Genomic DNA, 11822 nt, shown 5'->3' with positions numbered 1-11822 from the left:
ATCACTTTTTTTCTGATAACTTCATGTACTCTTTCTTCTTCTTTGATTTGTTTTTTTTATGGGGCTTTTAGCTACTCTAACATTCCTCCTTCTGAAGAGGTAACCCTAAAATCTTTTAAGGATTAGATAAAAGCTCCCTAATATTTTCAACATTTTTGGCCTTTGGAACAGAGTAGGTTATCAAATTCTTAACAGCGTAATAAGCTCTAAGCTGGGTTCTGCTGAGGGCCCAGCGGTTATTTATTTATATTATGTACCTCTAGACTGATCACTTTTCTAACAGTACTATAGCACTTTCCATGAATGTTTTAAATTGTCATCGGCCAGAATTTAGTCATTCTGCCAAAAATTATTAACTGGAAAAGAAAGGTGGGGATAACATGTAAAGAGGTGAGGGACAGAAATATATCATGATAGCATCCTAGCAGTATAATTTCTCCCAAAGAGTATCACTGATGTGACTCTTATCAAGATAACTGTCATTTGGTTTCTACTATTCCCCAAAGCTTTCAGGAAGTCCCCAGGTAAATATAACAAATGATGTTCTGTAGTTGTGTGCTTGTTTTGATTAAAGTCTAATCTTTCAAACTTACTAGTGTTAAAATGTATCACACTTAAAGTTTCCCATGAAGTATTTTATTAAAATATCATGTGTTACTAATACAAGGTTATATGCCTTGACTGCACATAAGCTGTGGAGAGATGCACTCAGGAACTGGTGTTGATGCTGTCACAAACCTTCATAGAACTGAGATGCTTGGGACTTATACTTTAGACAAAGCTAAAATTTTCCCATTTGTTTTGTTTGCTTGTTTGGTTGGTTCTTTTGGAGACGGGGTTTTTCCATGTAATCTGAGACTGATCTGGAATTCTCTGTCGTCTAGGCCAAATTCAAATGCACAATACTCCTGCCCTCTGCCTCCTAAGTACTCAGAAAGATTACAGGTGTGTGTCACAATCACTATGCCCAGCCATTTGTCCATTTGTTGACATTAAACTTATATAGGAATTTTCCATGGTCACTGTAGAAGGAGTCCAATCCTAGGTCCTTTAGGGAGTACGGAGGTTAATGAGGTCAACACCGTCCCATCCTAGTCGTGAAAGAGGTGAAGATGCTGTGAACATCCAAATTCATACTGTGACTTGAGGACAGAGGGACACTGAAGGCTGAGGATGACACCTACAATCTTTTATATCATTTATCCATCTATTGTGGTTATAATGCTTGATTGTTACTAAATTATTGTATCTAATCATTATGATTCCATGATAGATTATCTCATAATATTTTGTTATGTGCCCATGAGTAGTTATTTTGCTCTGTAGGAACAAACATGATGGCTGGGGGTATGGTTCCGTGGTGAAGCACTTGCCTAGCATACAGGAGGCCCTAGACTCAATCCCTAGTGCCTAAAAAAAAAAAAAAAATCTCCAGAGGAATAAGGATTAGTGAAATTATATTGGTGAAAAGAGGATTGAAAAAGGAACTGCTTGAATCTGGAGTCCTGAGCAAGGCCTAAACACCCTGGCCCCATTTTATCCTCCCTGAACTAGAAGTATACCTTTCTGACATACTTGGATCAGTCTCCTAACTGAGACCATTTCCTTCCTTGGTTTTGAAGGTCCTTGTTTGCTTTGTTCTAGCACATTCTTTGGCCTATGATAGGTGCTAAGTAAATGCTAGTTAAATGTCATAATGAGGAGAGGCAGAAAGAACCTTGATGACGGGGAACCCCATGGGAGAAGTGCCTGTGGCCTTGGTGCTGTGTCATGGGCCAGCTTCTCAGGGTTTCACATGGAGAGTCATATTTACTCGTCACAAAAACCTGTAAAGAAAGCCTTGCTGGTGTCCTTGGCTGCCTAAGTGAGAACACAAAGCACAGCTGAGATTAAATAACTTGCTCAAATTGATAGCTCTCAATTTGAGAGCTGTTTAAGAACAGGCTGCCCTACAGTCTGATTCCTTAGGTGCATGCCTAACCGCTGGACCAGCTGCCTCCATCAGACTAGTGTTTTCTAGAAAGAATGAAAGGTCTACTATGTAAATTTGGAATATTGGAAAGTTTGGAGGTTGGACAGACTGTTGTGACCTGCTGAGGTTATGCACTCCTGGTTCTTTTGTACACTGGGGCAGGGGGTTATATATCAGGAAGAGGGAAAGGAATGAGACATACTCATATGAAGTCTGTCTATGTAGAGCTCCTTAAAATTAATCCCATTCCTAAGAATTTTGTTTTCTCTTTTTCCATCATGTGACTTCTGTGTCAATGTCAGAGAAGTTAGCCACATCCTCGGTTACGTAAGCATCACTGGAACAACTCTAGCACGTATGGACCCATGGCAAAGCTATATCAAAATGTAGATGGCTGACAGACATACCATTAAACAATTTAGGATTAAAAAAATTGCAAGAGAGACTGAGATCGCTAAAAAATCCCACAGTTTTATCACAGGGAACACAACAGGAGAGTGGCCCTTGGAAATAGGGAGACACAGCTCTGGAGGGCCAATCTGTACAAGCACTGTGGTTACACTCCGTCGTTCAGTGTTTGCTACATAGCTATGCTCATAGGAAGCCCCTTCCATATATGAATATTGCTGGGTCTACAGGTCACAGGAAGACATGGTATGTTACCTCAGACAGCCCAAGGTAACCACAGCAACCATGTCACTGGTACCCTAATACAGTGGTTATCACCAGCTTTCAAAGTAGGCCTCTTTGGAACATACCTTCTACCCCAGGCTCCTCTCAGATTCAGAACCCCTCCCCGCCTCTTTCCCCCTCCTATCTGCCTTCACTAGTACTGTATAAACAAAATGGGTCACACAAAGAAAAAGTATGACACTACACATGTAGAACTGGCTTGTAGCCCGAGCTCCCCAGATGAGATCTGCTCATGTGGCCTCGCAGTGTGATTATCCAGCATCACCATCCTCAGCTGGAGCTTCACAGAAAGCCTAAGAATTCACCCACCCAGTCTCCTGAGCTTTTGCACAGAGGACCTGCTGGGGACCTCAGCATCACCACGTAGCAGCACAGGATGCTGATGGTCTGTGGAGATTTGGGCCTGAATGTTCTTAGCCTTCTAAGTTAACTGAGAGTCCTGGCTTTTAACCACACCTGATGGTCTGTGGAGATTTGGGCCTGAATGTTCTTAGCCTTCTAAGTTAACCACATTATTTTTAGAGTTTAAACCCTAACATTTTTTTCCCAAGGGGAGAAAACTAACTGAAATCTCTGGAAATTATCGAAACACAAGCCACTGCCTTTCTGGTCTTCTATTCTCCAGGGTTACACAACCAGAACAGAACTTAGGAAATGCTTGCAGCAGGTGGACCAAGGGCTGTGCTGGCTAATGTTCCTCACCAAGGCAAAAGTGGGAACTGTACCATGTCCCTCTCAGCTTGTGCCTGGAGGATCACAGGAATCTGTTCCTGGGAAGCAGAGCCATGCGGATGAGTCCAGCCAACACGCAGACTCACAGAGGACTTGTTCCACTTGCTCTTTTCCTGCTCTTAAGTGTGTTCTTGGTTCTTATCCTCCATCCTGGGGCCTCTGTAGCCTCTCAACCTTCAGAGCTCTTGAGAGTTGTTACTCAAAGGGCAGTCAAGGAAGCAGGAAACCTGCCTTCAGCCCTGGCTGCCTCTTGACTCCACTTATGTTCCTTCGGAGTCCTTCATGGCACTGCAGTTTAGTGAGTCACTAGTGCTCATTTGTTAATTAGTGACTTAATGACCATCTCTCTCATAGGGTAGAAGCTCTGTTAAGAATCAGAACTTCTTTCTCCCTGCAGTATTCCCAAAGCCCAACACAATTCCTTTCACTTAGTAGGTACCCAGAAATAATCAGTGAACAAATGCCTTTTCAAAGTAAGGATTGAGTTGACTGAAAGAGTTCAAAAACAAGAGTATGTATTTCCTGTGTGTGTGTGTGTGTGTGTGTGTGTGTGTGTGTGTGTGTATTATAGGCTTTCCTCACACAGTTGGAGTATAAAAGAATACTAGTGCATTGTTAGCCTTGTTTAAAACAAATATCCAATCTGAACATGCTGGAGGTTAAGATCTAAGAAAGGACAGTTGCTTCTTTCCCTTAGAAAATGTCTGTTTAATGTCTTAAACAAAACAAGCATGAAACAAATTAATCAAACAGCTTTTTTTAATGCCTATTTTGAGCTAGCAGTCTGTGAAATGAAGAGGAAGGCGGAAGCTGTTAGTCGTTTCTTAGATAAATGCCTAGAAGTGTTACTAGTCTGTATCCTGCAGCCTCAAGGAGCTGTGCCTCAGTTCCTAGCATTCCCCGTTCCCCATCCTGGTGTTGGCCATGGCTCACTGACCGTGTGTGCACAGTGATACAACCACTGCAGCCACATTCTTGGGCACACTTCTCCATCCTAGAGTTCAGAGTTGGTGTGCATTCAGTCATTCTATGCGGGTTTTCATTCTTCAGTGCTCAGAGCCTGAGTTCCTGTGCTTTCCATGGCAATTCACGGGCCAAGCCATTCCTGACACTGGTTTATGTTCCACTAGTTTGAGGTACCCAAAGATAGAAGGGTGAACTATTCCTTGACAAGTATTCATTTCCCGTGCCTTTTGACTATTCCTAAGGAATATCTGAGTAAATCACAATGACCACGGGCCAGAGCAGCTTTTTTAAAAAAAAGACTTCCATATATTTTTAATGTATATTTTATTGAATTTTTATGCATTTCATACAATAGATCTCAACCATATTTAGACCCCCTCCCCTATCTTTACCCCCTTATAGCCTGTCCAAAGGATTTCATGCATACTGTCATATATCTTAAGGCCTATCGAGTCAAGTTTGTGTTCCCAGATGTCCCTTGGTGTGAGTTCATTCACTGGAGCCTGGTCAGCCTATCTAGTGTCACTTCCTTAAAGAATATTGACTCTCTCTCTCCCAGCAGTGATCAACTGCCAAAAGTTCCTTAGCTAAAGTTGGGGCCTCCTGCCCATTTACCCAGCTCTGTGCTTGTTTGTATCTGATTGAGTTTGGATGGGTCTTGTGTATGCTGCCACCATTGCTGTAAGTTCATATGAGCAAGTTTACAGGAGCCTAGAGGACTGTTGTTTCTTTCACCCCCTCTTCCACCTGAGCCCTGGGTGGGTGAGGTTTAATATGAGTCCTATTCAGGGACACACACTCTGCAGCCTCTTATTCTCTACATTTTGGCCTTTGTGGCCTTCTGTATTCATCACCCTCTGTTGCATGCATTAGTCGAGAAATGCATTAGTATCCTTTCTAACCCCTGTTCTGATAATGTTCCATGAGCCTTAAGTCTAGAGGTTCCATTGCAGATGTGTCACTTAGGGCTGGGCATCTCACAGACACTTATGCTGTGAGTGTAAATAGTTATAGACTTCTGTAATAGTCTCTATCTGTTGTGAAAAAGTGCTTCTTTGATGTGTGGTGACTAGTATACTTGTCTGTAAATATAAGGATGCATATTTAGCATACAGTAAGAAATTACATTTGTCTAGGGATGTGATAGACATGGGTTTTTCTCTAGGCTCTATGATCTCTCCAGCTATATGTATTATGCTATGCTTACAGTACCACATATGAGTTCCCTCCCAGCGAGTAGGCTTTAACTCCAATTAGATAGCTGTAGATTACTCTAAATATTAAAAAAAAAAAAAAAAGTGCTGCTACTGCATTGATAGTTTGCTGTGCCAGTCATTGTTGTGGTTATTAGGCTTTAAAGCTGGAGTTGGACCACTGATTGATTTTTCTCCCTTAGTAGCTTGCATAGTATGCTCCAAAACTATGAGAGCTTATGGGCTTGCAGGGATCTCAGAGCTCCGGCTGCTGGGCATGGCGCCGGTCTCCCGTGCGCAGCTGGGGTGCGGTGGGTCGCACACCGTGTCTGCTGTTCGGGTCCCTGGCTCTCCGCCCCTGGGGCAGGTCCCTGTTTCTCCGCGTTGCTGAAGCTCTCCGCAGCTGAAGCTCTCCGCAGCTACCGGGGCTGGCGGCTCTAGAGGACCGCTGTCAGCTGCCCGGGCGAGTTCTGTTCCAAACTACCAGGCACTCCCTCGAGGTACGAGATCCGCAGGCGCCGGATCACGTGGGGAGATGCGGGAACGGAGAATGCAGAATCTCCCCGAGTCGTTGCTTATGAAGAGACAGCCCTCTCCGGGGAGATGCAGGATTTAATGATACAGCTTCAGACACAGCTTCTGATGCAACTCCGATTTATTAAGGGGAAACCAGGATATTTATACTGTGGGGGCAGTGGCAAAAGCCTTAGTTGATAGGTGCTTTTAGGATGCCCCATTTACATGTGGTGGTGGGCTTCCACCAGGCTGCCAGACGTTGCCTGATTATCACACAGGAAAACCTGGCAGTTCCTATGCCAGAGGCCATGTATCTGTGGCGGCTACTTCAAAGATGAGTCAGGAAGAGAGCAGGGGTGTGCCCTGCTGAGAAGAGGAGTCCTTCCATTCGCACCGAGCCAGCATGCGGCTATCCGGACATGGAAAGACTACAACCCAAAACAGCAGGAGTCCCCAACAAGAGCTAGCCTTCAAGGAGGAGGCTTCCAAGTCAGTTCTAGCTTTTTGTAAAGGTTTTCAGCTAGAAATCAAAAGAATGATAAAAATAGAGCTGTAAGTGGTTTGCATTTTGTCATTGGATTTCTACCTTGATTTGTAGAGCATACTATTGTCTAGGAATTACAGATAAACAGATTCTCTTAGTGTGAACCCAGGACTGATAACCCTATAAGAACATGTTAGGAAGAAAGAAACAGCATTAGGAGAAAACAAACAGCTGAATAGGGTGTGGGGCTGAAGTTGCATTTCACTACCCAAGCACTCCCTTCTTCACATCTGTCATCGGAAGTTTAATTCTCATTACAGACTTTCCTAATCTACATTTCATTAAATGTCCTTTTGAAATGTTTATCATTTAATCTGTGTTACAAATCATTAATGAAATGCAGTTATGATTACAATTTCCTAAAGATTCTTTTTAGTTCAGTTCATATGGAACCAAGTGAAATCAGTAATGTTGTACACTCACACAGAAGCAGGGACCTGATGGCCTGCTACAGTGAGTGGCAGTGACAGCTCCATGTGGTCAGTCAGGTCTGCCCTTGGCACTGCCACCATTTATCACTGGGCAATGAGGAAGCATTTGGATGTTGGTACTGGAAAGGAAGGAAGACCAAATGGAGCCATAAATGATTGCTTAATGGGGCTGGAGAGATGGCTCAGGGATTAAGAGCAGTAGCTGCTCTTTCAGGGGACCTGGGTTCAATTCCAAGCACCCACATGTCAGCTAACAACCATCTGTAACTCCAGTTCCATGGAAATATAATGCCTTCTTCTGACCTCGGTGGGCATTGCCCAACACAGGTGTACTTTCTTTCACGCATGCAGGCAGTATACTCATACACATAAAATAAAAAATAATAAATATTTTTAAGATTGCTTAATTTTGAACTCGTTTGTAGACTCCCTTGTGCTGAATGCTTATAACTCACTGATAATAACTCTTTGAGTTGGCTCCTCTATGTCTGAGCCACAGATATCTAGATACTTGCCCAAAGTTACACAATGTAGGACATTAAAGATCTAGAACTTAAACCCAGGAAGTTTGGCTGTTAAAGTGCATGCTTTTCACCTATGTATCCAGCTACCCCACACAACATTTGGCATCTAGAACTAGGTTTTGCTACTAAATTGTATAACAGGCAAATTCCTTTTGTTTTTTCTTTTACAGTAACTTGAGATCATTATCCCTTAGAGCTGTGAATTCACTCACTGCAGTTGAGATGATGGTCTTTGACACCTTGATCAGCACTCTCCCAGGATGGATGGAACTTTGTCATTTTAAACTACAGTGAGGAGAGATTAATCGGCATTTTTGATAAATTAGTGGCAAATTGCTAATCAAGATAAATAGAGACTCAGATTTTCCAGCACTCTCCTAATACTTCTGTGCTGCTGACTTATTGTTACTGCGATCTCAGGATCTCTTAAGTGAAAGTAAGCAGGCAGCACTGCACATTGATTTAAGCACTCTTTTTTTCCTCTAGATTGGGGGAAAATGAGAGTGCACTTTAAAAATCGCTTACGGTTTAGAAGGTGATACATTAATCCTCAAAATGACAGGAAATCAAGATGATTGTGTCTATGGGGTTTACTTTATTAAAATTTAATTTGCTCCTGTGCCTTGCTCCAGTAGCTCTGTGCTAGCAAACTAGCTATAATTAGATTAGCAGCCTGCTCAGCACTGTGACAGCCTGCGCCTCAGAGAGCATGTGCTGGACTCTGCATGTGCCTCGTTTTGATTGGCTGCCATTGCTTCTCCCCGGTTTGATAGGTTTCCACAGTAATCTTTATGCTGCATTAGAGACGTAGACACAGAGGCACTGTACTGTGTTCTTGCAGTGGGCAAGGTGCCTGGCTGCAAACATTAAAGAAGGAATAGGGCCTGGCAGTGCAGGCATTCTTTGTTGCAAAGCCTCGGTGGATAAGGACCTGCAGGTGCAGGGGAGGCCAGTGAAGGAGTCTCAGTTCACGGTAATTACTTCAGTCTTTCTTTCTTATGAGGCGCACAGCCATGCATGAAATGAAGCGTGCTCATCATGTTATCTGTCTAATTTGATCTTGCTTTGTTGACACTGTGTATACTCCAGCATTCCATATAAACAGATTTCAGTGGAATATGCTTGCCTGGTCAACAGCTCCCCTCGGCAGGAAGGAGCGTTGTTTTCACCTGGATGCAAGGGTGCGTGTGCTTCGAAGTGATTCTTATTGGCTCCCCTCTGCTTGGGAAGCCCGATGCTGCTTCCTTCCAGGTGCCTTTGTAGTTGCATTTCAGGACTGATGACTTTGCTTTCTTTGAGTCCAGATTCCTCAATAATGAGCAATCAATGAGCAATCGAGGAGAATTTAGCAGGTCACACTTTAATTAGGACAAGGCTTCTGATTTGATGCTGGCTTTTAGCTGGAGAAGTGATATGCTATTGTTTCTTCAAAGATGTGTGCAGCCTTCATTTTGGATAGCTTTCTTTGTCTCACCTTTTGTAGTTTTAATGAAGCTTCTTTAATACAAAGAATGTTAACAGATGTCGTTTTGCCAAACATAGGTATTTAATACTGGTGCCAAGAGAAATGCTTCCTCCCGGCTTTGTTTAACACAGGTGCTGCTTTTGGAGTTGAAATGTCTTGGTCGGAAGGTGAGGTTCTTGCCACTCACTTTGGAGGCTATCTGACAACATTTTTATTTCTGTTAGGGAATCTGTGGGTTATTTTCCAGACCAAGCAATAAGCCACCTTAAATTCTGCAATGCAGGTAGCGCATTGTGAAGAGAAAATAGCAAAGCTGAGGTGCAAATTCAAATAAAACCTCAAAAACATCCAGCCCTGTTTTATGTCCAGAGAATCCCCTGCTCCCATTTAGTTCTGAAACTTAAGAACTGATGTCCTTCCATATGAGACCACAGACTCCAGAGAAACTTGTGTCCTGAGTCACCAGTCACAGGGCTGGCCAGCTGCCACTATGCGTCTGCTATCATCCGAGTGCCAGGCTGATTCTGAAAGCTGTCAGGAATTGTTTCCCTGCTCCTGAAAAGCCAAGGTTGCAATTTACATATTTTGTGAAAATAACTGCTCTCATCTGGAACTGTACCTGCTTAAAGCTGTTCAGTATATTCTCTGGCAGAGGAACACTTCAGATTCCTAACTGCACCTCACCACATACCCACACTCCCAATCCATGTGGGAGGGAATAAATCATCCAGTGTCAGAATTTACTTAGGTAACAGTTTGAAGAGCAAAGTAGGAATATCATAAAAGTTTGCATGGACTGTAATGGAGTCCCGACCATGATGAAGTTTGACAGCCTGTGGTGACACTGTGTGTCTGTGCCTTGAGGCAGTGGGTGGTGTCTTCAGCTCCCCCCCCAACCTCCCCAATGATGAAGTGAACACAGTCATTCTGCTTCATATTCCACTCTCAGGATGCAAATCCTGGCCTTGCTATGGACAGTGCCTGCTGGGGTGCATGCCACGACTTAGGGCACAGTTTTGGCCAGAGTGGTTTTGTTTGGCTTCAGAAGTCTAGACATCCCTACTCCATTTGTCTTCATCCTTCTTGGCCAATTGACATTCTCTATACTGCAGAGACAGAACCCTTCTGCCTTTTAAAGTGTAGGCTTGGGCAGTCATTTGGGGTAGGGTTAAACTGATGCATTCTCTAATATCCTGATTCATATATATGTATGTATTTATGTATTTATATATGTATTTGTGTATTTATATATATACATATATATGTGTTTACATTTATGGGGGCTTGTGCATGCTAGGCAAGGTAAGTAATCTACCACTGAGCTGTATCCCCAGTCCTTTTTCTCTTAATCTCCTGGAATATTCACTAAATTTCTAAGAAGGAGACTGCCTTTAAAGTAAATTATTGTTGTCTTGTGGTCTTTTCCTTTTTTCATTGCCAAAGCGCTGTGCAACTGTAAACTGCACAGGGTGTCTCACATAAGCCAAGGCCGAGAGCTGTGTGTCACTGGATACACCAGAAAGAGGTCATGTCTGTTCTGGGCTGGGACCAGCTCTTCAATAATTCCCGTGTCTTAAGGAACTTTGTAAAAACCCAAGTATAAATGAGTGTACTTACTGTGTATCTCAGGACATCCCTGTCTTCTGCTGATAGTCTGGAGAGCCATTAAGGGGATGTTTTCATAACAAATGTTCATATTTTTGCAAAGTAACCAAAATATGCACCTTTATCTTCAGTTTTATCATTTTTTAACTTTTTTGTTCTCACTACTACATTAAGGAGAATCTCTGTATCCATGAGACAAGAAAATAAACAGATTTCTTGGACACTTTAAGATTTGTTCTTTCTCCTTCTTCTAACTAGCAGTTCCATCCAATCAAAAATAATCCATCAGCATGAATATAAACATACAGTATTTGGAGAATTAATGCATTTTCAGGGGGCTTAGGACTATGTATAACTCAGTTGGTAGAGCACATACCTGATATGCAGGGAGCTCTGGGTTTGATTCCCAGCACTTCAAAAACAAAAACCAAGTAAAACATTTTCAGTATGTAATGCCTTTTTCTTCTGGGGCTTTACAATCACAGAAGCAGGAACCAGTTTCAAAGTGGAAAGCTGTTCTGTGTAGAACATGATGTATCACACAGCAGCAGGGCTAAACAAAGTCTGAGAACAATCATTTAAAAAAAAAAAAAAAAAAAGAAGAGCTATCTATGAGCAGTGTAGGCTGCTGGAGACACAGGGTCCTAGGAAGAACCTGTCAGCCACTTGTGACTGGCCACTTGGGACCTGTGATCCCAGGAAAACTGAGAGATATATCATTAGCAGTTGGTGAGTATTTCTGTGTTGACCATTCTGAAGTTGCTTGAATTGAAAAATACAAAAGAGATTTTTCTTTCTGTAGTCAGGGACATTTACCATGAACTAGACTCTGTATTAACTTTTTAAAAGAATTTTTTTAAAAATTTAATAACCACACGATTAGAAGAAGCATTTCATTACAGCTTTAACTTATTCAGTAACACACTTCAGAGCAAGGATACATGTCTTTCAAGAGTGGCTGTAAATTTTTAGGTTCACAGTTGAATTAATACAGTTATACAATATTGAATTCAGTATAAACCCTATAAGATATAAAATTGAATGAGTTTTTACCCTTTAAAGAAGATTCCCACTTCATTTTAAGATATGCTGTTTTCTACATTTTTAATGCTAACACACGTTTGCACATGTATCTTTAATCTCTATGCATCTGATTATTACTAGTCATAATTGGTTGCACT

The 11822-nt window shown here is 42.2% G+C and overlaps 1 protein-coding gene across 4 annotated transcripts in view; it reads left to right on the top strand.

Annotated features, from left to right (window-relative positions):
* The window catches only part of Fam110b (family with sequence similarity 110 member B), a 160868-nt gene that overhangs the window by 80057 nt on the left and 68989 nt on the right, over window positions 1-11822 (top strand). The window contains exon 1 of one of the 4 annotated variants that reach the window (XM_008830834.2): window positions 8378-8544. The exons of the other annotated variants lie outside the window; for them this stretch is intronic. The gene's annotated coding sequence lies outside the window, so the exon portion shown is untranslated. Of the gene's footprint in view, window positions 1-8377; window positions 8545-11822 lie in introns of those variants that run through there. 4 annotated transcript variants of the gene reach the window in all.

Source organism: Nannospalax galili, unplaced genomic scaffold (genome assembly GCF_000622305.1).
Source record: "Nannospalax galili isolate Female #2095 unplaced genomic scaffold, S.galili_v1.0 scaffold1095, whole genome shotgun sequence".
Taxonomy (NCBI): Eukaryota; Metazoa; Chordata; class Mammalia; order Rodentia; family Spalacidae; genus Nannospalax; species Nannospalax galili.
This window is presented reverse-complemented; position numbering and strand designations above follow the sequence as displayed.